At 41.4% G+C, this 23,157-nt stretch overlaps 1 long non-coding RNA gene across 1 annotated transcript in view; it reads left to right on the forward strand.

The window, feature by feature from the left end:
- Positions 1-2,525: 2,525 nt before the first annotated feature.
- LOC309978873 overlaps positions 2,526-23,157 on the forward strand; it is a 201,997-nt gene continuing 181,365 nt past the window's right edge. The window contains exon 1 of the long non-coding RNA XR_014327148.1: positions 2,526-2,563. This is a non-coding gene — a long non-coding RNA (uncharacterized lncRNA). The remainder of the gene's footprint in view (positions 2,564-23,157) is intronic.

Below are 23,157 nucleotides of genomic sequence, written 5' to 3' on the forward strand. Positions count from 1 at the left end.
CACAGGAGTAAGGGAGTCAAGGTTCGGGGGTGGGGAGAATTTAATGGTATTTTTCCCAGCTGTATTGCAATATAATTGGCATATAACATTGTGTAAGTTCAAGGTGTAGAAAGTGTGGATATGATACCACTGTAGGTTAGCTAACAGTTCCATCGTGTGAGAGAATTCCATTTCTGTTCTGTGGTGAGAACATTGGACTTCAGTTCTTCTCAGCAACTTTCAAGTGCATGGAGCAGAATTAACCATCTTTCACAGTGCTGTGTATTACAGAACTAGGAGGTGAGAACATCTGTATCATTTCTTCCTGTGAGTGGTTCCCGTGATAACTGAACTAGGATTTTACCAAAGGCGTTTTCTGCCCTGGTTCTCTAAGTAGACGGAAGTGTAAAGCAAGGGTTCCAGTGGTATTTTTAGTGGCCTTCTCTACTCTGGGAACAGTGGTCTCTCATGTACCCTTCTGCATCTTAATTCACCTTTGCACACTGCAGAAAGGAGCTCCATGGAATCTTCCCGTGTAAGAATAGAAGTTTCCTGAATCCGTGTTCTCTCCACGGCTTCCACACAACTCAGGAGCTGTGAGGGGGCGTCCTTAAGAAACAAAATTCCTTTAAAATATATTTGAAATAGATTTTCAGATGACGATGTCACTTAATCAAATGACCAATAACAGAAGAATGTTGGGACTTCAGAAATGTTGCCACTGGGTAGTTGACCATTTGACCCATAAGTAAAAAGGAGACTTTGCTTTAGGGACGTGCCTTCTGCAGTAGGCAGTGTATCTATCTGTGCTCCAGATTAAAATGGCAAGATTGGGAAATAGGACTGGTTGCAGGCACACGTGTTACCAACAATGAAATATGCCCTTTGTCTGCAGTGTGTGGTTAAATGATGTTGGTGTCATGTTCAGAATTAGGTTTCTTGGGCTCTGAGTTGTTTGTTGTCCTCAGGGTTAATCTTGTAACCATCTTTTATCAGGTATTCATCTCTCCCAGCAATTGAGATGCTGAGGCATAGCTTGAGGTCAGTCAGTTGAAGCAAACGCTCTAGCTCGTTTGCTAAAATAGCTCCAGGAGAGCACACATCAGCCTCTGTCTGCGCACAACTCCCCGTCTCCCCCTGCCACGGAAAAAAATCATTTCACGGCACTCTGTTTATACAGGTATTTCCAAAATCTGAACTTAGTGTGACCTTGGCACTTACCAGATAATGGGAACCGTTATGTAACTGAGAACGTATTACAAAAACTTGCAGAAGACAGACGGGTCTTAACTTCTGCAAAGCCCAGTTGTTTCACTGCAGCAGTGTTTTCCCCATTATTTGCTGGAGTAAATAAATACTGAAGCCAAGAATAACTGACTTCTTTAACATTTGTAAAATGGCCAACTCCCCCAGCTAATCCATCTTCAACACGAAGGGGTTAGGTTGAAAGCTCTAGGTCATGAGTTTTGCTGAAGTGATGGAAAGCTCAGGTTTGCCCTTAGGTAAAACTAAGATTAATAATAATTTTATAAAGTGTCTCATAGTGGTCGTACCTCCACCGTTTTTCCCGTCGAGACCACGTATTTGTGAACAGAGGCCTGGTTGCCTCTTTATCTCTGGTAGACTGGCGAGTTCATTGTGGTCATGGGGGCGTGAGAGGCTGAGACCCTCCTGGGAATGCCTGGGGGGTGGTGAGTCACCTTGGAAGCACAGCAGTTCTGCACAGGGTCACGGGGTGTCTGAGAGACCACACTGAAACCCACTATACTTACCTGCAGAAACCGACACTGTTCCTATTGGGGTCAGACCCCCAGACCATGGGAGCTCGTAGCTTCGGGGACCCACGCTGTGCTTTTCGGAAAGCCTTGGAGTTTATTTACCTTGCCTTTGGGGTTATTGGTTGGGCAAGTCCAGTGGTCTGCCAGGCAGGGTATGTTCGTTTCAAGATGAAGACCAGGTCCTCCCAAGAAGGAGAATGCATGTGCATTTAAACATTTTTTTAAATTCACCACACAGGTTTCACTTTATTTGCTTCACTGGTTTATTACATTATATAAGTTTCATGTGTACAACATTATATTTCTACTCTGTGTACTGTACATTGCCGTGTGCTCACCACCAAAATTGTGTTTCCATGTGTCACCAAACAGTTGATCCCCTCTATCCATTTCGCCTTCTCCCCTCCCCTTGCCTTCTTGTAACCACTACTCTGTTCTCTGTATGTAAAGGTTTTTTTTGGTTTGGTTTGCTGATACATTTTTTTTATATTCCACACGTGAGTGAAATCATACGGTATTTGTCTTTCTCTATGGGACCTATCTCACTTAGCATAACAACCTAAAGATCCAGCCATGATGTCACAAGTGCCAAAACCCCATCTTTTTTATGGCTGAGTACTATTCCATCGTGTGTGTGTGTGTGTGTGTATGTATACACACACACACACCCCCCACATCTTCTTTATCCATTCATCCCTGAATGGGCACTTAGATTGTCTCCATATATTGGCTATTAATTACACGTGTATTTTTTTTTTTTTTTTACAGAAAGGTGTAAAGATGGACACTCCTAGGAAAACTGAAGTGTAAGTAATGCTGTCTTCCTTTTAAGTGAACAGTGGTTTTGCTTTTTTGGTTTTTTCCACATTAAACTGGTCAGTCTTTGACATACCATGTACCCGTGTGTGTGTGTGTGTGTGTGTGTGTGTGTAAATATGTCTGTGTGTGTGTATGTATACTTAGTATCCTGATAAATTTCCTAAATTACACTCGGAAGTTTTCTATGAAAACATGAAATGATACTTGCAACAGTACATGAACGTTTTCCCTGGTTTCTCTGAATCGTCTGTGTCTAGTAGAATTTAAACGTCAGCCAAAATTTGAAGCGCCTCTGTGATTGTAAAAGTTCTAGTAGCCACGTTAAAAAGGTAAAAAGAAACTAGCGAGATTAATGTAACAGTATATTGTATGTAATACGGTATATCCCAGGTATCAGCTCTACACGGATTGTAAAACGTTGAATGAGATGCTTTATAGCCCACCTCTTTTCCTGTTTAGCCTTGAGGTTAGTGTGTATTTTGCACTTCCGTCACGTCCCAGTTTGGAAGTACCACGTTTCCAGTGTACACTGGCCACGTGTGGAAACGAGCGGTGCGCTGGGCAGCCTGACTCTGATGCTGCTGGTGTGGTGGGTTGACGTGCAGAGGCTGGCCTTTCTCGGGGCCTTCCTTAGTGGGATGGGTTCGCTGTACGAGGCCCTCTTTGGGTTTTATACCGCTGACTTCGTGGCGGTCTGGAGGTACGTACCGAAAGTAACCTTTGCTTCAAGATCTTCATCCAGGTTCCTTCAGTCACGTCAGGCATTTCTCAGAACTACCGAGGGAGTCAGAGTTTTGCAGAACAATCTTGAGGGGTACTGCTCAGGTACTACATAGAATGTCCTTCGGTTTGGGTCGGTCCATACTGCAATGTAGAGGAAACTTTTCCTGTAAAAAGCCGTAGAGTAAATATATTCAGTTTTGTGAACACTGTACGTACGGTCTCTGTTGCCATCATTCAGCTCTGCTGCTGTCCTGTGAAAGCAGCCACAGACACTGTGTGAATGAATGGGCAAGGATGTGTTCTAATAAAACTTTATCCACAAAAGTAGGCAGTGGGCTGAGTTGATCCATGAGCTATTTGCCAAGCCCTGATGGAGAGGCAAGAATGCTAGACTGGAGCAAGTCTTTTTGGTTCTATATGGGGGGAGGAGAAAACGACAGACTGAAAAAGCAACTGAAAGAGACCAAGTCAACTCAGGTTGCCTTCCATTTGTAAAGTCAGACCCTTGATTCTAACGGCATGTGACCCTACATAACCTTGCTTTGCCACCTGTCTTCTACGTGATTGGTTTGGTTGAAGAATGAGTATAAATCGTGAGAGAGAGAGAGGAGAACCTTTCTAGATGCTCTCTTGTACAGCCACCTGCTCCACTCTGACAGGCTGTCATTTCAGGGCTCCATTGTAGGTAAACAGAAGTGCATGTTGTAGAAGAGGATGCCACGTGAAGTCAACCTGAGGGCAGGTGCCCGCTCAGTTTGTTACAAATGTCTGTCCCTTCCAGGGGGACCCTGTTGAGCAACTTATAAATGCTTTGCTGCCTCAGCACCTTCATAGCTTTTTTTTTTTTTCTTTTTAACCAAAACTAGGATTCAAATATGTCTCTAGTTTTTCTCTTCTTCTTACTCTTGGTGTTATTATTATCATCATTACTAGCAGAGATATTACCGAGGCCTTCAAAGAGTGAGTGTGTATTTAGATCAAATAGTGAGTTATGTAAAAATATTTTTTCTATTATTTGTAACTCTACATAAGCTAAATTTTGAGTTCTCATTGTGCCAAATGACAGACAGTTAGGCTGCAGCAAAAATATAGGTAAACTCATTCAGTTCGGATCAATTAAATCCTGCCTGCTCTCTTTTCCTCTTGCCTGCGATGGCATCAGAAAACCTAGGCTGTGTGTAGTCACTGCATTGGGAGGAGGCATCAGTTCTGGTCACTGGCTTGCCCCTGGGTGGCCTTCACACTGCATGGAGTTCCTATCCTCTCTCTTTTTTTTTTCTTTTTTAAAAAAAATTAATTTATTTTTGGCCGCATTGGGTCTTCGTTGCTGTGCGTGGGCTTTCTCTAGTTGTGGCGAGCGGGGGCTACTCTTTGTTGCGGTGCGTGGGCTTCTCATTGCAGTGGCTTCTCTCGTTGCGGAGCACGGGCTCTAGGCGCGCGGGCTTCAGTAGTTGTGGCTCGCGGGCTCTAGAGCGCAGGTTCAGTAGCTGTGGCTCGTGGCCTCAGTTGCTCCGCGGCATGTGGGATCTTCCCGGACCAGGGCTCGAACCCTTGTCCCCTGCGTTGGCAGGCGGATTCTTAAGCACTGCGCCACCAGGGAAGTCCCCCTATCCTCTCTTTTGCGAGGAGAGAAAAGAAAAAGAAGGAAGGAGGGGGCGAGGAGGAGAAGAAGAATTGACTCCGCACTTGGCTTTTATTTTTCCAAATCTTTCTGTCATACATCTGCATTATTGCTTTTTTTTAAAACAAGACTGACATTTTTGGACTCTGGTTCCAGAGCAACGATCTCCCATTTGGACAATGGCAGCCCAGTACCTAATGGTCCCCACAGGAGAGGAGGAGAAGGGGTGGGGACGGTCGGGGGGAGGGGGAGGGCATCGTGGGCTCTAGGAGAAAGGGCACACTCCCGTTCTGTTTTTCATTAACCCTTGACCACACCCACTCCGGACAGCAACTCCAGGATAGGACGTCATAAGCGTGGGAGACAGGCTCGTTGCCCCGTGGAGCCAGGGAACCTCCAAAATGTGTGGCGTCTGGAGCAGACCAATAAGTGGGCAGCCCTCCCAACTAATATTAGTTGAATGCATTTCATCCTTTATTTCGTGACAGTGCAGAAATCTAATTTGCTCTTTCCCCCTGTTTCATTACAGTTGTTAATCAAAGCGTGATAGTGCAGCACGCATCACGTCAAGCATGATGCGAGCGTGTAGGGAAAAAATGAGGACGCCTTCTTACACCTGACCCCGCCCAGCTCCTCCCCTTGTCTTTTCTCCATGAAGACACAGAGGTCCTTGTCCCTTCACACTCCCAACAGCTCTGTCCCCTGTCTGATCTGTTCTTCCCGGAAATGATCACTCCCTGATGGACATTTTGCTTTGTTATTTGTCCCTTCAGTTAAAAATCTGTCCTCAGTGAGAATAAATTGATCTGTTTCGATCGTTGCTGTATCACCAGGCTGGTGTATGGAGGGCTCAGTAAACATGTACTGGATGAATGAGTTGCACTGCATTTATGTAGTCATTTTACCTGGATTCGTTGTTTTCATATATAACTCATGCCACACAGCAGGTATCCAGTAAGTAGTTACTGTTCTGTGTGTGGAATGTAGTTGTCACTTTACGAGCTTGTGGTATCAGGCGGAGAAGTTAGAGAATATTGCCGAGGAGACATCCCTGGCCTTCCATGGTGTTTAATATGTAGGTTATAGGGTATTAAACAATGGATGCAGAATGGAAATGAGAATGTGATTACGGTGTTTATCTGACTTTCTCATATGACAAGGTTCACATCAATGGGGCTCTTCAGAGTTGACTTTTACTGAGAGCGTGTGAGGGAATGCCCAGCGTCTGATACCACTGTGCTGAGCATCTAACATGTGTTAGAGAGTTCATTTGTCAAAATGACCCTGGAAGAAGGCAGGTGCTACTGTTAAGGCTAAATAACGGACTCAGAGAGGGTTATTGATGGAGAGAAATTGTGAGAGTGATCTGGCCCTGGTACCTGTGTTCTTGAGTCAAGTAATATTTCTTGAATCCAGAATAGAGTCTGGCTACAGATAACGTACACAAGATTCTAATAGTGGGCACACGTATGAATTGGAGGCTGATGGCTTCCTGTTTTCCAGTTGAAGCAAAAGGTGGCCTCTTTGGTTGAGAATAGGTTTGGGAGGGCTTTGAAGACAAACCATTTGAAAGGATTCCAGGAGTCTGAGACAGGGATACAGCACAGAGGACAAAACAGACTGGGTCAACTTTGGAAAGCCCAAGGGATGTGAACTCAGTCCCTTCAGGAAGTACGGCCGCCTGAGGAGCTGTAGAGAGATGCACAGGTAGCTGCGGGCTTAACTCAGCTAGAACCAGGAGTCCTCTTCCTAATTGTGGTAAAACCCATGACATAAAGTAAGTCCTCACGCTTGGAGAATGGTGACCCTGATTTTGTTTTTTGTTTGTTTGTTTTGGCGCTCATCGGAAGACATGGCTGTTTTATCTTTGAATCATCCCAGAGCGCTTTGCAGCCAGTCTGTATGTTTCTCTCCCCAAGATGATGGCCTTATTTGGTTTGGTCTGGTTGGCGTCCTTGGCCTTGGCTAATGTCTGTGTTTCAAGCTCTTCTTCGTTTTCCACGCTTCCCCGATTACTCAGCTGCGCGGTGCATTGTTTCAGCTCCAGTCCCATTAATCAGGCTCTTGCCAACGTTTCACAGCTTGGGAAGAATTTTTACTCAAAACATTGAAAACCAGCATTTCACGGAATTCAGCTGTGGTTAACAATGGGCGGCCTTGTTGGTGGGGACCACATTCAAAGTTAATGGGCTTGAAGGAGCCTCTTGGGGTCATCAGCAGCTGAGGGTGCAATTAGGATGCTCGGGGCCGGCTCACCAGCCCTAGAGACAGCTTCGCCGGCTCGGACACGTTCTCAGGGCCCGGGATGGGGAGAAGCAAGCACATGTCCATCCTACTATTGTGGCGGCTCCCGATCAGATGCAGGGATTTGCAGTGGGAGGAAAATCGGGGATTGTGCCCCGCCGCTCGCTCACGCTGAGGTCACACTGGCCTGATTTTCCCCCCCTGCCACGGAACAAAGCCCTCTAATAAATTTATTAAGTCCAAGTTATTTGCAATTCATGTGCTCTTTGCAAATCAGGAGTAGATGATGAGGACGATGCCCTCTTCACACAAAAGAATCTAAGCATGGGGAGAATTTAGGCAGCGAAGGAGGGCAGCGAGTCCTTCTAAATCATCTTACAAGCCCTTCAGGTAGGTTTTTATGCAAACCAGATGCAACGTTCTTTTTCTCTTCTGACTCTGGATAGCTAGGGTTTGGTGGGGGCGGGGGGAGTTTCTGACTGTTAAATTCAGGATTATATTTTACATATCACGACATACCGTGCCGTTCGTTTAAACCGTCTCAGCAAATTACTGATGAAGGCATCACTTAAATTTCCTACCATCCTAAACATTTCATTTCCTGACCTCTACAGATGGAATTTTTTAAAAAGTAGTAGGCTTTGTTTCTCAGAGCACTCTTAGGTCTACAGAAAAATTGAACAGAAAGTCCAGCGTTCCTGCGTACTCTGCTTCCTCCCTCTGGTCACTCTATTATTAACATCTTGAGTTAATTTCATCCATTTTGTTAAAATTGATGAACCACGATTGATACATTATTGTTAGCTAAAGTCCCTAGCTTACATCAGGGTTCACTTTTTGTGCTGAGCGTGCTGGGGGTTTGGCCAAATACACCATATCCCGTGTCCACCATTACAGTGTCCCGTGTCCTCGGCACTCTACCTGTTCACCCCTCCCTCCCCTCTAGCCCCTGGCAACCACCGATCTTTTCACCATCTCTGTTTTCTTTTTTTTTTTTTTTTTTAGTTTTTAAATCTGTAAATTTTGCCATCTGAATATTTTTCTTTAATCAACGTCCCTGAAATTGACCAACACCAGGAGATTGCAACAGTAGTTTCAGGTTCAGATCATATATTCGTCTGTCATATGTAACATGGTTTTTAAAAACAATCCACTTTCATCAAATGTTAATGGGCTTATTTTTTTCTTTAATAATAATGAAAATCATTAAGGATCCCTAGACAAGTGGCAAAAAATTATAGCGTGTACTGGAAAGAAAATATAAATTATGGGATCATTTGTGATTTTAATTTAAAGAAATAGGTCCTGAAGGACTTGGATAAAATACGACTTTAAAAATGTGTACGAACCGTTACATAAGTGTCATGTTTAGAAAAACACATAATGCATTAAAAATTTTTTTTTAATTGAAATATAGTTGATTTACAGTGTTGTGTTAGTTTCTTCTGTACAGCAGAGTGATTCAGTTATGCATATATATCCATTCTTTTTCATATTCTTTTCCATTATGGGTCATCCCAGGATATTGAATATAGTTCCCTGTGCTCTACAGTAGGGCCTTGTTTATCCATCCTATATATACTAGTTTGCATCTGCTAACCCCAAACTCCTGATCCATCCCTCCCCCACCCCCCTCCCCCTTGGCAGCCACAAGTCTGTTCTCTCTGTCTGTGAGTCTGTCTCTGCTTTGTAGATAGGTTCATATGTGTCGTGTTTTAGATTCCACATATAAGCGATATCATATGGTATTTGTCTTTCTGATTTACTTCACTTAGTATGATCATCTCCAGTTGCATCCATGTTGCTGCAAATGGCATTATTTCATTCTTTTCTCTGGCTGAGTAGTATTCCATGGTATAGATGTACCACATCTTCTTTATCCATTCATCTGTTGATGGACACTTAGATTGTTTCCATGTCTTTACTATTGTGAATAGTGCTGCTATGAACATTGGGCTGCACGTATCATTTTGAATTATGGTTCTGTCCGGATATATGCCCAGGAGTGGGATTGCTGGATCATGTGGTAATTCTATGTTTAGTTTTTTAAGGAACCTCCATACTGTTTCCATAGCGGTTGCACCAATTTACATTCCCACCAACAGTGCAGGAGGGTTCTCTTTTCTCCACACCCTTTCCAGCATTTGTTATTTGTAAACTTTTTAACGACGGCCATTCTGACCCTGGTGTGAGGTGCTACCTCATTGTAGTTTTGATTTGTATTTCTCCAGTACTTGGCGATGTTGAGCGTCTTTTCATGTGCCAGTTGGCCATCTGTATATCTTCTTTGGAGAAATGCCCATTTAGGTGTTCTGCCCAATGTTTGATTGGGCAGGCCTGCTCTGCACCAGTGTCCTGCAGAATGCCTCAGCCTCACATCCCCTGCTTGGGGGCCTGGGAGGCCACCAAGTTGTAGACATGACAGCTGGTAGATAAGCAGGACCACCGAGGATGAGTGGGCAAGAGATACATCTTTGCTGTGTGGAGTCACTGAAATGGGAGCGCTTCTTAGATACCGTGTCATAGTCTACCTTGTCCTCACGAATCATAATAATTGGTGTATCTGCAGCTTTTCCTTTGTATGTTTGGTTTTCTGGTACTCTCCTCCGAGTAAGTTGAGGATAGATTCTGGTTTACTCTTCCCAGGAGCTTATAAAGTAATTTTCTGCTTTGCACTTAACTAATGTCTCAGCAATAAATTAGGGAATAACCCCAAAGCAAAAAGAATAGTGATTCAATTGTTGTGATATATTTATCTCACAAAAAATGTGATATATGTATATTACATATTATACATATTGTATATTTATCACACATACACACAGGCATACCTGTATGTCTGTACCTCATAAATTAGGAAATACATATGTATTTGGAATAAAGAGAGAACGAAATTAGTGGATTGTTGGCTTATTAGTTTTTCCTTCTTCTCAGGTTTTCAATGATTTATTTCTAGCTTTTTATAACTTTGAATTTAACTGAGTTTTAGATCCAGTTGCTAAGTTTTTAAGGAAACAGTGTTGGCTGTAATAGATGTTTTACAAAAGTAATGAACAGCAAATTGAAAATATGTTGCCATGTGCATTGAAACTCAGTCTGCAGCCTTGACTGCAGCCTGGATGTGTAATAACAATGCATACGGGTTATTGAATCGCGGTCATGAGGCTCCCAGTGAAACAGGTTGTTCTACAGATAAAAACACGGAAATGTATCACAGGTGGTTTCATCTTTACAAGACATTTTGTTTTTGCATGACATTGGTGATGGGATACTTTTTAGCATCCATAAAATCATCAACAGTTGTCTGCTCTGGGGACAGTAGCAAAACAGAGGGCTCTGGTGGAGAAAGGAAAGCTCAGCTCCACTAAAAAGACTGACATGGCCAACATTCCCTTGACTTTCATGCTACCACCATGGGAAGGCTGGTCTTACAGGGGAGCGACTCCCCATATCACTAACGAAACCAAAATCGGACAGGAAGGCACAGACATCTCACTGTACATAACACACCATGTAAAATGACACAATTGAACCTTAACTGCCTTTTGACAGTAAGTGCAAATAGGGTCTCTATTCATACAGAAAGGCACTCATTACAGATTAAAACCAAGTGATAAATTGTCTGCCAGAGACACACCTAAAACAAATTGATCGAAACATTTAGGAAAAGTGTCAGCAAGCATAAATAAACTATGACTGTGCTTAATCATCATGGGTAAAACCTTTAGAAATACAGGGAGTAGGGGAGGCGGAGACCTCCAGAGATCATGTAAACAAAGTTTGGAAACTTGGTAGAAGACCCAGATAGAATAATTAGCAGCATTTAGCGTGTGTGTCTGTATATTTAATACCCGTGAGCCGAGCTAGGCAGACCACGCCTTCCCCTCCAGGACCCACAAAACATTTCCAAATTTGGCTTTATATTTGGCCACAAGGACACCCCACAATCACTCAATAAAGGGAGCAGTAGTAGACACCACATTCTATGACTAGGGAACAATAAAATTAGAACTTAATAACAAAAAAGTGTAATAAAATCCTAAGTGGGTGTGTTCCTTTAAAAATAGCACTCTTTAAGTAGTGAGTTATTTAAGAGGGCATTTAGAGATTAAGGACATTCAAACAAGGGAACATTTAAAATGTAATTGCAAGTTATTTAGAAAATAACGGTAGAAATCAAAACGAGCTGGGCATGGTTAGTGGTGGGCTGGTAACTTTAACAGTTGCTTTTCTGGGTGTATTTCAAGCACGAGTGGTGTTTGTGTATTCATTTATATTAATGAGTGAGAGAAAAATAACAGGGAAAGTACACATCGGAACTTTACTTGTGCATCCCCCAGCTGAGCAATTTGTTTGCTGAGTTCGGTAGTTAATAAACTTCAAATACTGGGAGATATGTCCTCCATTTTTTTGTGTTTGTTACTCACAGGGTAATGGCTGAAGACTCAACACTCTTTTTGTGATTAATCTGCACTATTATTATTTTCTCCAGCATTTTCTTCAGGAAATCAACAAAACAATAAAGTCCTGATTTGTAGCACTTGCCAGTTTCTGTGGTGGAAATGCCCCCACCATGGCCGATCTCAAGCTCCCACCATGGTCACTGGACACAGAAATGGCAGGAGATGGACAGTAGCCGCCAATATGTAGTGTTTCCACCATAGACACTGCCCAGTAACCTCCAAAGCAGGGATAACAAGTAGGGAGATGATGAGAGAATTACAGCATTTGTTTATTTATTACTATGGTTTTAATAGAGTTTTGACTGAAAGTTTATGTAAGTTAATTTTTAATAATGACAGCATTGAACAGCAGGCTCCCCGAATTCCTGAACATTTGATAAATCTGTGTGAGCTAGCTCCAGACGTCACCGGCAGACAGTCCAGTCCAAAGGGTCCTTAGAAGGAGAAAATTCCAGTCCAAAGCTTCCTTAGAATTGTTTTAATTTCTAATTCGATAAAATACACGTTACAGTAATGTGACTAGATAGCCCTAAAAATAGGAGGAAGGAACAATTAATAAAGTTAAAAACAAGAATAGTACTTAGAAAATAGGAAGACAGGGTAGAATTTATAAACGAATACTCTGCCAGTTTCTTTCAAAAATGTGCAACGTACACAACTAAAATCTGACGATACTCTCCTTGTTCCCATTGATCCCCGGTCCTCTTAAGAGAGAAGGTGCTGGACGTGGAGAACAGAACGCATAAGGCCAGAACAGGAAGTAGGGGAGTGTTTGTAGGAGATTATGGGGTAGATTCATATGACTCTGTAGAGTTACCTGCTGTTCACCTGTTCGGGAACTAAAGTCGGTTTAAGTGCCGAGTATTTTGGCCTAATTCTTCTTTTTTTTTTAAATAAATTTATTTATTTATTTATATTTTTGGCTGTGTTGGGTCTTCGTTGCTGTGCGCGGGCTTTTTCTAGGTGCAGCGAGCGGGGGCTACTCTTCGTTGCAGAGTGCGGGCTTCTCCTTGTGGTGGCTTCTCTTGTTGCAGAGCACAGGCTCTAGGTGTGCGAGCTTCAGTAGTTGTGGCACACGGGCTGAGTAGTTGTGACACACGGGCTTAGTTGCTCCGCGTCTAAGTGGGATCCACATCCTGGTGGGATATTCCTGGACCAGGGCTCGAACCCGTGTCCCCTGCATTAGGAGGTGGATTCTTAACCACCGCACCACCAGGGAAGTCCCTTGGCCTAATTCTGAGAGCTTGGAGATGATATAGTTCCCCTGTGGTCAGAGTATTAGAGGTGGCTCAGTACAGCTTCACATGGTCCATGCTGGGTGCCCCTCACCAAGAGTGTAAGTCCTGGATCCAGTTCCAAGGATGTGGAAAGACTTGACTCCAGCAGCGGTAGGATCAGCTTGTACCAATCTGGCTTGTTCAGCTCTCCAACCTGAGCTGACCAAACTAAGTAGTTTAAGAAATCCAAACTCTTTGCCCAGACTTATTTACTTGGGTGCAGAGGAAAGGGGAGGAGCAGATGGACCCAGGGGGCACTGGGAAAGGGGAGGAGCAGGTGGACCCAGGGGGCACTGGGAAAGGGGAGGAGCAGATGGACCCAGGGGGCACTGGGAAAGGGGAGGAGCAGATGGACCCAGGGGGCACTGGGAAAGGAGAGGAGCAGATGGACCCAGGGGGCACTCTGTGGCTCGTGGTCACAGTGCTGGGCATCCTCGGGATCCAGGGCTCTGCGAGGGATGCGGGTGGTTGCCGTGGATACAAGTGACTTGGTCTCTCTTGGCTGGGCTGCAGCTGGGTACCTCCCACAGATCCATGTTCTGGGGAATTCCCAGGGCAGAGTCAGGGTTCAAAGCACCCTCCACACAACAAGCCAGCAGTGTCCACTGCAGCAGCCTTGGTTCTGCACAGAGCCCAGTGTTTGCTCATTTCTTGGTTTTCTTGAGTCTTGTCTCATTAGGTTTGGGAGGTTCCTTCTCATTGTCTTATTCCAGGACGAGATGACCATATTCACCTGGATGATTGTTTCATGTTGGTTCCAGTGAATTTCTCCATGCAGTTTATGATAAGCCAAGGATTAGTAGGTTGTCGATTTACATTTGCTGTCCTAGAGCTGGTCTTATAGTCTGGAAACAAACTTGAGAATTACTAGCAGAGTCTAATTTCCTAAGGCATGGTGCACATTGCAGAACCTGTAGATGAAATCCTGTGTACCCCAGTCTAAGTGAGGAAAAGGGAGAGGGAGGGAGAGAGAAATATAAAGGATAAGTAAGAATGTAAAATTGGAATATAGACGGAAAACTGTAGAATATTTATGAGGTGAAATGTTAGGAAAGTGTAAACAGACTGTTGTCATGGTCCCAACTGAAAACAATTGTCAGAGCCTCCCTCCACTCTCTGCTCACACAGTGACAGATGGAGGTTATTCCGCAGGTAATTTTCCCCCATAATATAGGGAAAGTGAAATTTCTATGCTATTGAACTTTAAAGGAACAAGTAATCCCGATGGTACTAAAACTGACCAAGGCCTTATAAAAAGAAGGAGTAGTTGTATTAAATATTATGAAGGTAGATTAACTCTGATATTAAAATCTGACAGTGATCACAAAGTAAAAAAGTTATATGCATAAAATGTGTCATCTCAGTTATATAAATATTAACGCAAACTCTGTAAGTGAACATTTAAACCAGCAGTATATTAAGAAGTAATACCTCATGATGAAATAACGTCTATTTTAGGAATACCAGCATGATTCAGTATTAGGAAATGTATTAATGTAATTCCTGACATTATTAAGTTAAATGAAAAAAATAACTTTGGTGCTTCAGTAAGTGCCAAAAAAATTTGATAAAATTCAACCACTATCTCAGACAAAAGTTCTAGGTAAAATAGACATGAAAGTAATAAAAATAACTTCAACCTAATGCCTAACTATGTCTTGATGGTGAAAGAAACATTCCACTAGAGTCAATAAGAAAGAAGGGTGCCTGATGTCATTTTTATTATTAACATCAGTGTGGAAGTATTAGCCAATACAGTTGTTTAAAATTTTGGAAATCAGAATTAACATTTTTTAAAGATAGGAAAGCCAAAAGAATTCATTATGATAATGATAATGGACTATATGATAATGATAATGATAACAGAAAACACAAGCATGTTAAATAAGGTGGCCAGTTACAAGAGAAGCATACGTATGTAAATATGACATGAAGAATAAAGAGAATGATAATGATGAAAATTTAAATGGTATCTACTGTTCATTTAGTGCTTACTTTGTCGCAGGACTTCTTCTGGGCATATTAGTGGCACTGCGTTTAAATATCTTTCACAACCCCGTGAGATAAATATTGTTCTCATTGTACCGGCCAGAGATGTTACTCACCATAAATACTGATGAATGCCTATGATGACAACCGTCCATGGTGATTATAAGAGAATAGTCTTGGGAAATAGGTAAATGCTAGAGAATGCAAATGATAGGTTTGGGAGAAAACAATAATAAAATTTTTTTCACATAGTGTTTATGGGATATCCTGGTAGAGGTGCCTCAGAAGCATTAGAAAGGCAGTTCTAGGGCTCACGTGGCGAGTGAGAGTTGGGTTCATACATTTGGAAATCATCACCTTACTGACAGTGATGCTAGGTTTTCATTTGAAGATTTAATGTGTGAGTTATTTCTTTTTATAATCAATTTAATACTTAACATTCATATTGGCTTCTAACAATGGGCAGAGTTCAGGACTGAAAATTAATTACATATTTTAAACTTGGTGGAATATTTTAATATTATGACATTTTATCTAATTGATTTATTTTTATACGTATTTAAGTTAGAAGTGTATGTGCACTTATACTACTGCCTGCGTGGAAAGGTGTATATATATATATATTTTTCGAATACTAGAATATTGGAATATATATATATATATTCAAATACTGAACATATATTTGTATTCAAAAACTGGATTGTAACTATATCCGCTAACAGATCATCTTTTTTTTTAAACCACTTAGTATGATATTTAGAAACATGAGCTGCTGATAATAAAATGCATCTAGAGCATATTAATGGCTAAAGAATATTTTATGTATACTTTGAAAAAAATTCAGTCTTCAACTTTGGGGCAATAAAGTGGTTCATTTATTTCCCTAAAATAAGCAATGTTACGGCAGCTACTTTTCATGAACTTTGAATATTTGTCTGAAGTGTTTCAACAGAAGATCCTAGAATCAGAATTTCTCTTTCATTAGTTATGCTTTTTAACAATAACATGAGTTTATTTTTTAATATACAGAAGTACAGTGAAAAGAGAAAATGATTCCTAATATCACCGTCCAGATGACATCACTGATACTTTAAGAAGTAGACACATGTTTAAAAATTCATAGAGCACTAAAACATTGAAAATGACAAGTGGCAACTTCTTTTCCTTTTCTTGAAATACGTACATTGGAGAGCTGTGCATAGGAGCATATGCAAATCTAGCTCGCTGTGTACATGGCTGTGAATTATTGAAGAGCCCCTACCCAGGGGTGGGAAATATTTCTAGATTAAGTCAGCTTCCCAGAAGCGGCTACCTAGTTTGTTGTTCTCCAGTGCTTTGGGCTCCACCATCTGGAATGTTCTTTCTTTTCTGTGTGTTCCTTAGCTGCTCAGTAACAGGAAAATACACCCTTTGAACAGATTTCTCAGTTTCTCTGCTTCCTGTGCATACATAGCTGGGGATGCCGAGGCTCACGTTTACATTTTGAACGAAGTCGTTCTGTTTTATTCCAGACTGGTAACACTTTTGCCAGTACAACTGTCTCGAAATCTTGGAGGGTCTCCTATGAATTGGATTCCACGCTGGCGCTAGAATGGAATTAGCACTTCTCTTTGAGATACACTTTCCTCTTGGACTCAGTCACTACTTTGGGTATGCAAGGCTATGCTAGAACAATGCCCTCACCTTCTCAGTAGCTATTTTGCCCAGCCAACAGGTTCTACTAGATTTCCGAAGCCTTAATACAGGGTCTTAGTGCTACACTCCTGCTTCGGTCTTTACCCTGAGGCTACAGCTTTCTGGTAGTTTGCTGGATTTTTTTTTTCCCCAGGGTTTTAACCTTTTGGGGGAATCATTTTCTCACTAAACAAGGTGGTGTTAAGACACATATTTGTTTTCCAGTTTTGCTGTTCCCAGAATCTCTATTTTCTCTAAATTCTGTCTCCAAGTTAACCTGCTGTTTCTGCATCTATTCCTTTTTATAGCAGTACCTTCTCATACACAGTTAGTAAGGGCCAGCTGCCTCTTACAGTAATTTGCATAAAGCTCTCTGTCCCAGTGCAACAATTTCTTAGGTACATTTTCTGTCTTGTAAAGTTACCAGAGACAACAGGTCAACCAATGCATTGATTGTGACTGCAAAACATGATCACAGTTTTTTCCAGTCTCTTAGAACAGTTCCCTTGGCATTTTTACAGCCTCCTACATTCTCAGAGATTCTCGGTTGACCGTTCCATCGTGATCATGTTTGTTGTGGGTAGCGGTGTCCAGAGATTTTACTTTTACTTATGGGACATGAACAGATGCTTCTCAACACCTTTCCCCTTGTGTTTACTATGGAATGGGTTTTAAGTACTGTTTTCTTGAGCCCTTGGATTCAAGGAGGGTTGGTCTCTGCCTTCCTGGGACGTGCCATTCTTTGCGCAGCAGAATTCGACTCTTTTCTGTAGGGGATGGCTTCTCCACCCCGGAAGGTGCTACTCTCAGGTATCTGATTGTTCTCTGAATTCAAATGAAACCCTTGGAGTCTTTCCTTTCATTACACAGTCAGCTTGGTTCTCCTTCTGGCCACACTGCTTCCCCTGAGTTTCCACAACCCCTCGCAGAAAGTGAAAAGGGGAGGGAGACTTGGTATCTGGTCCCAGCTTTCCTTCTCCGAGGGAGGGGAGGTAAACTTCGTGTGGGGCTCTCTGGGTGGCCCAACTCGCTGAGAAGATCTTGAATGACTTGATTTCTCTTTAGTCGTCCTTTCCCCTAAGTTCCTGATTGCCAGAAAAGCAAGGGAAAGGAAAGAACTAGAGCTGTATTCCTTTCCCATTCTCTCATCTCACCATGGACTCCATTGGTCTTTTCATGTCTTCGATAGTACATCATCTTCACCAAGGAGCTTGTCTTCTTGAAAAACTTCATCCACTCCCTCCCGGGCCAAATTCTTCGTCCGTCCTAATGCCACTCTTAAAAGTTGAGGGTAATTGTGGATCATTTCACGGGTTTAGTCTTACTAAACTCTCTCCTTCCTTAAAGGAGGAAGAGAGGAGAGGCCACATGGAGCTGCACCCAGCAGAGCTTTGCAGACAGCACGAGAATGTCAGACTAGAGGACATGCTGCTCGTAAATCCTTCCCTTTGTTGGAGCGCTGTGGGTATTAGGGAGTGGGCTGCTTAGGGGTTGGTCTGTGTGTCTTTAAATTGCAGCCTTGCTTATGCTGTCCCCCTTTTTCCCCCCTATTACAGCTTATCTGTTGAAGAACCTGGGTTGTTTGAATTGTAGTGTTCTCCACAGTCTGAGTGTTACTTACTGTATATTTAAGCTGTGGTTAATCAGATTGTTCTCTTCCCTGCGGTTCCAGATGATTATCAGGTGAATTCAGAGGCTCGATCGAAATCACATTTGGTCCATTGGGCAGGACTATAGCTGGCGTTAAATTCTTTCATCAGGAGATGCATGTTTTCTGGCTTTTAATCTTTTTGCTCTTATCAGCATTTGGTATTCAATGCCTATATCCATGAATTCATTGAGGCCTGCAAAATGGTGATGTTCTCATCTGATGACTTTATTTATTCATTTATTTAACGGTAGTAAAAGTATAACTCTCTGCTAACATTCTCTTGCTTACATGGAGAAAGCAAGATATACATTTAGATTTTCAAGGTAATAAATTGGCCACCGCTCATACTCACAGTGCGATCAACTAGTTTTATTTTTTAAATATATTCATAAATTCACGGATCTAAATATATTTGTTGGGCTTCACTCATTTACAAATCTGTCCTTACTGAAGCTCAGACTGGCTCAGCTGCGGCCAGTGCAAGTTCCTTCAACTTGGCCACTGCGTCTTTTTGACAGAACCCTGCTAGTCTTTGGTATCTTTATTTCTGTGATCTGTCCAGATGTTCTAGTCTCATCTTAAGCAGTCATTTCTCTAAGAAACTCTGTCTTCTTGAAATAGGCAGTGGTATACCGAAACCAAAATGTGAGTGCTGAGAAGGGCCATTGCCACTCAGTCGTGCCTAAGAAGTTTCACGTAGTTGAAACATCTGTATGAAACTTGAGCGTTCATCCTAATGTGTCTGTGGCAGTTCTCCCGCCTGTCTGCCTCTCTCATGGTTGTATGTTTACGTCTGAGAGGCAGACGACTCATCACTTTAGTTCACACGCCTTCAGATCAAGAGGGGCTGCACCCAAGTAAACCTGTCAAGTAAACCTTACTTCTCACTAGTGTGGTGAAGCCTAACCTGACTCGCCGCAAAGAGAAGTGCTTTCCCTCTGTTCCTTGGTGACTTTCCTGATATATATGGAGGGAGGGAGGGAGGTGAGTAGGGGGATATACAGGTGGACACAGAGATAGGTGGGTGGATAGTAGATCTTTCTGTTGATTGCAGTGATCTGTTTATAGGTATGACACACTCATTCTTCTTTTTTTTTTTGTATCCCCATTACTTGACACCTAGTAGGAGCTCAGCAACCTTCGTGGACTGAAGGAGTAAACTTTGTTTCCAGAATTATTTAGAAACATTATGTGAGATTATCATACTAAGTGAAGTAAGTCAGAGAAAGACAAATACCATATGATATCACTTATATGTGGAATCTAAAATATACAAGTGAAGCTATATACATAACAGAAACAGACTCATGGATGTAGAGAACAAATGTATGCAAAGGAGGGGAGGGATAAATCAGGAGGTTGGGATTAACAGATACACACTACTCTATATAAAATAGATAAACAACAAGGTCCTACTGTATAACACAGGGAACTATATTCAATACCTTGTAATAACCTATGATGGAAAAGAATCTGAAAAAAAAAAACATATATATATCTGAATCACTTTGCTGTACACCAGAAACTAACACAACCTTGTAAATCAACTATACTTCAATTAAAAAAAAATTCATGTGGAATTTTGTAAAAAGGAAACCTATATTATAGAATCACTTATTATTAAATGCATGTTATGACTGTTTTAAGTATATGTCATCCATCTGTGAAATGTATATTTCACCTCCATTTGAGGAACCTAAAAATAGAGATGGGAATAGGTGAGGAAACTCAAGTCTGTGACCAATCTTTATATTTAATTTGGTTTTTAAAGTCTGTTAGTTCTTTCTTTATTTATGTACGTATGTGTGTATGTATGTATGTTTGGCTGTGTTGGGTATTCATTGCTGCACACAGGCTTTCTCTAGTTGCATCGAGCAGGGGCTACTCTTCATTGCAGTGCGTGGGCTTCATTGCAGTGGCTTCTCTTGTTGCGGAGCACGGGCTCTAGGCACGCGGGCTTCAGTAGTTGTGGCACATGGGCTCAGTAGTTGTGGCTCGCAGGCTCGGTAGTTGTGGTGCACTCAGTTGCTCTGCGGCATGTGGGATCTTCCCGGACCAGGGCTCGAACCCGGGTCCCCTGCATTGGTAGGCGGATTCTTAACCACTGTGCCACCAGGGAATTCCCAGAGTCTGTTAGTTTTGAACATCCCTTTTAGTTAGTTTTGGAAGAAAATTCTGGGGTATAGGAACCACAGATTATCTTGTGTCTTCTGAGGTCAGAGTGCTGACTACTGCCCTGTTCTCGTCTTCCTGTGCCTGACTGGCAAAAATTCACTGCATAAGAAATAACTTTGTTATTGAAACATTGAAATATTTCAAGAACGAATTGCACAGAATAACAAAAGGGGATGGTAAGCTTCATCTACTTGCCTCTGGCTTCTTTGCATTTTGTAAAAGCAAAATTAACTACATTTTCTGTGTAAGCAGGATCATCACTAAAAAAGAAAAATAAAGTGGAAGATTATCCACCCTTTAAATGAAATTGCTTGTATAGATACACATTAATTATCCGGATTATAGTCCTGTCTCAGTGACAGGTCATCAGCATATTGGGTCAATCCCTGAGATTTCAGCTCTGTATTTATTGAATCCCTGGAAATAAAGGTGAGACCTTTTATTCCCCAAGGAGGATTCAGAATGCAAGTCAAGCAAAAACACTCATCCTTAGACTCACAGAACCTTAGAATAGGTGAGTATTGGAAGGGAAGTTAAATATTTTCTAGACTAAAATTTGCCACTGTTTGGAAACTTGCTATTACATTTCTGCTACATGTACGTCCAGCTGTGTAGTAACAGTTCCAGGATACTAAGATTGTGAATATCGGCATTTGAGAAAGAGTGTCTTGTCTTCCAGTGTTCAGGCGCTAATACGTCAGACAGTAAATTACTCGAGTTTCATGTAAATTCATTTAAGTTATTTGAAATTCATAATGACTATAAGAAGGTTTAGTATTAATCCAACACCAGTAGTGACATTTTTCTGATACTTGGAAGAGTTCAAGAGGCCTCTCAGATTCAAGCAATAAAGTGATCAGTAACTTGGAGAATAAATCCTTTGTAGGCTAGTTGGTTGAAAACCACACCGAGAAAATAAGACTCTAAGGGTGAAAATAAGAAAACTCAAAGTTCTATCAAAGATAAAGTCACCATGTCCTTCAGTTACAAAGAGAATGAGGTGTAGACTTAAATTCTTACATAAAGGTGTTCAGTTGAAGGCTCTAAGGGGTGGTCATGTAGAGATTTGGAAGTCTTAAAACACATATGCCTCAAGCATGTTCTTGTCTGAAAACCTGGAAGAAGATTAAATCTTTACAGTCATTTTTCACTAAAAACAAACAAACAAAAACAACTTCATGAGTGTCTGTCACCACCATAATAATCACTTTTTTTTCAGCTCAGAGACTCAAGTAATATTTGCTGAAAAAAGAGTGAATATACGAGTTTTCATAATGGCACCCTGCAGATAGATAACATGGAGATAATATACCAAATAATTGAACTGAAGACAGACATGGACTGTAGTCGTCATTTTATATCTTCAAAAGTGATGGTCTTTGTTGGAACATCTGCAAGTAATAGAGTCGATATTCCTAAGAAGGCAAATTGAGGGAAAAGTTTAGAATTAAGGATATCTGCTGTCACAGACCTATTTGTCTAGTTTGATGGTACGAAAATATAATACGTATTTGGTTTTCAAATAAAATTGGAGACATTGAAAAATCGTACTGTGCTGTTATCGCCTCTGAAATTCATTTCTTGGTGTTAGTTATTTCCTGTTATTTTAGTTTTTCAGACAAGATGAAATTCAATCACTTAAAAAGAAATTTACATCTAGGCCACTCCACAAACCCAAAATTCCGATATCAGTTTTCTTCTTGGCTTCCTTGGAAAAATGTGTCAAGTTCATTCTTTCACGTAGGAGTCCGGTCAGTATATTAGTGTTGTTTTTGACCATTTTTTAGAACCTCCTAGCATTAGCCTATGAGGTATGGTTGCCATCTAGACTGGGCACTTTGTAAACTAGTGAGGTAAGAGGAAAGGACTTAACTCTTATCCAAGACCGAGAAGAAGGCAGGTAATGATTCAAAAGGGCGTGTTACTTGTGGCCACTAAAATCGTACTCCTAAGAAGCTTTAGGATCAAGCGCAATCCGTAGAAACATAGAATTGTGTGAGATGTCACTTTTTATATAAGTTCTGTTCGTAACAGATGGGGAGAATATAAAAAAGTATTCAGAAGAGAATGAAACTGCATATAGATTAGTTCAGTGTATCTCGTGTGTAACTGCTTGGTTTGAACATCCTGGAATTGATTTGCATACTTAGTTAATGTTGAGCACAGAGGCATTGGCTGTGGACCACTCCTTTTTAAAGGGTTTGAATGTATAACTACAGGCAAAAAATAAAAGTTTCAAGATAGCAAAGAGGATTTAAAGAAATTCATCCTGCATGACTACATCTCCATCGTCCATGTCATGCCTCACTTTTTTGGCCGTCGTTTGCTTGGGTTAAGTCAAGGAACAGGTACATGCATGAAGTAGATTTTCCATTTGAGTATTTGATTTCCAGTCCCATACTGGAGACTGTCCAAGTATCCATCAATAGAAAAATAAATTATCTTCCTTCTTACACATCTATACAGGGGTATGTAATTTATCCTTAGCTGAAATGGGCCAAGTTCAGTGTTTTTGATTATCTCAGTTATTCTAAAACTGTTCTCTTATTATTACACATAGTACCATGCTGGTGAATTTGCTTCTTGTTTTATATTCCTTGGATTTATAAATTCATGGAATATTACCACTAAAGGCAAATTAAGAGATCGCCTCCAAACCTATCCTTTTTCAGGTAATGAAGCATATTCAGAGAGGTTACACCAACGATTCCAAAATGCAAAGGTTGTTTATAGCAAAAGACACCTCACACTTTCTCTAGGGTTT

This window comes from Leucopleurus acutus, assembly GCF_964270905.1.
Source record: "Leucopleurus acutus genome assembly, chromosome: Y".
Lineage (NCBI taxonomy): Eukaryota > Metazoa > Chordata > Mammalia > Artiodactyla > Delphinidae > Leucopleurus > Leucopleurus acutus.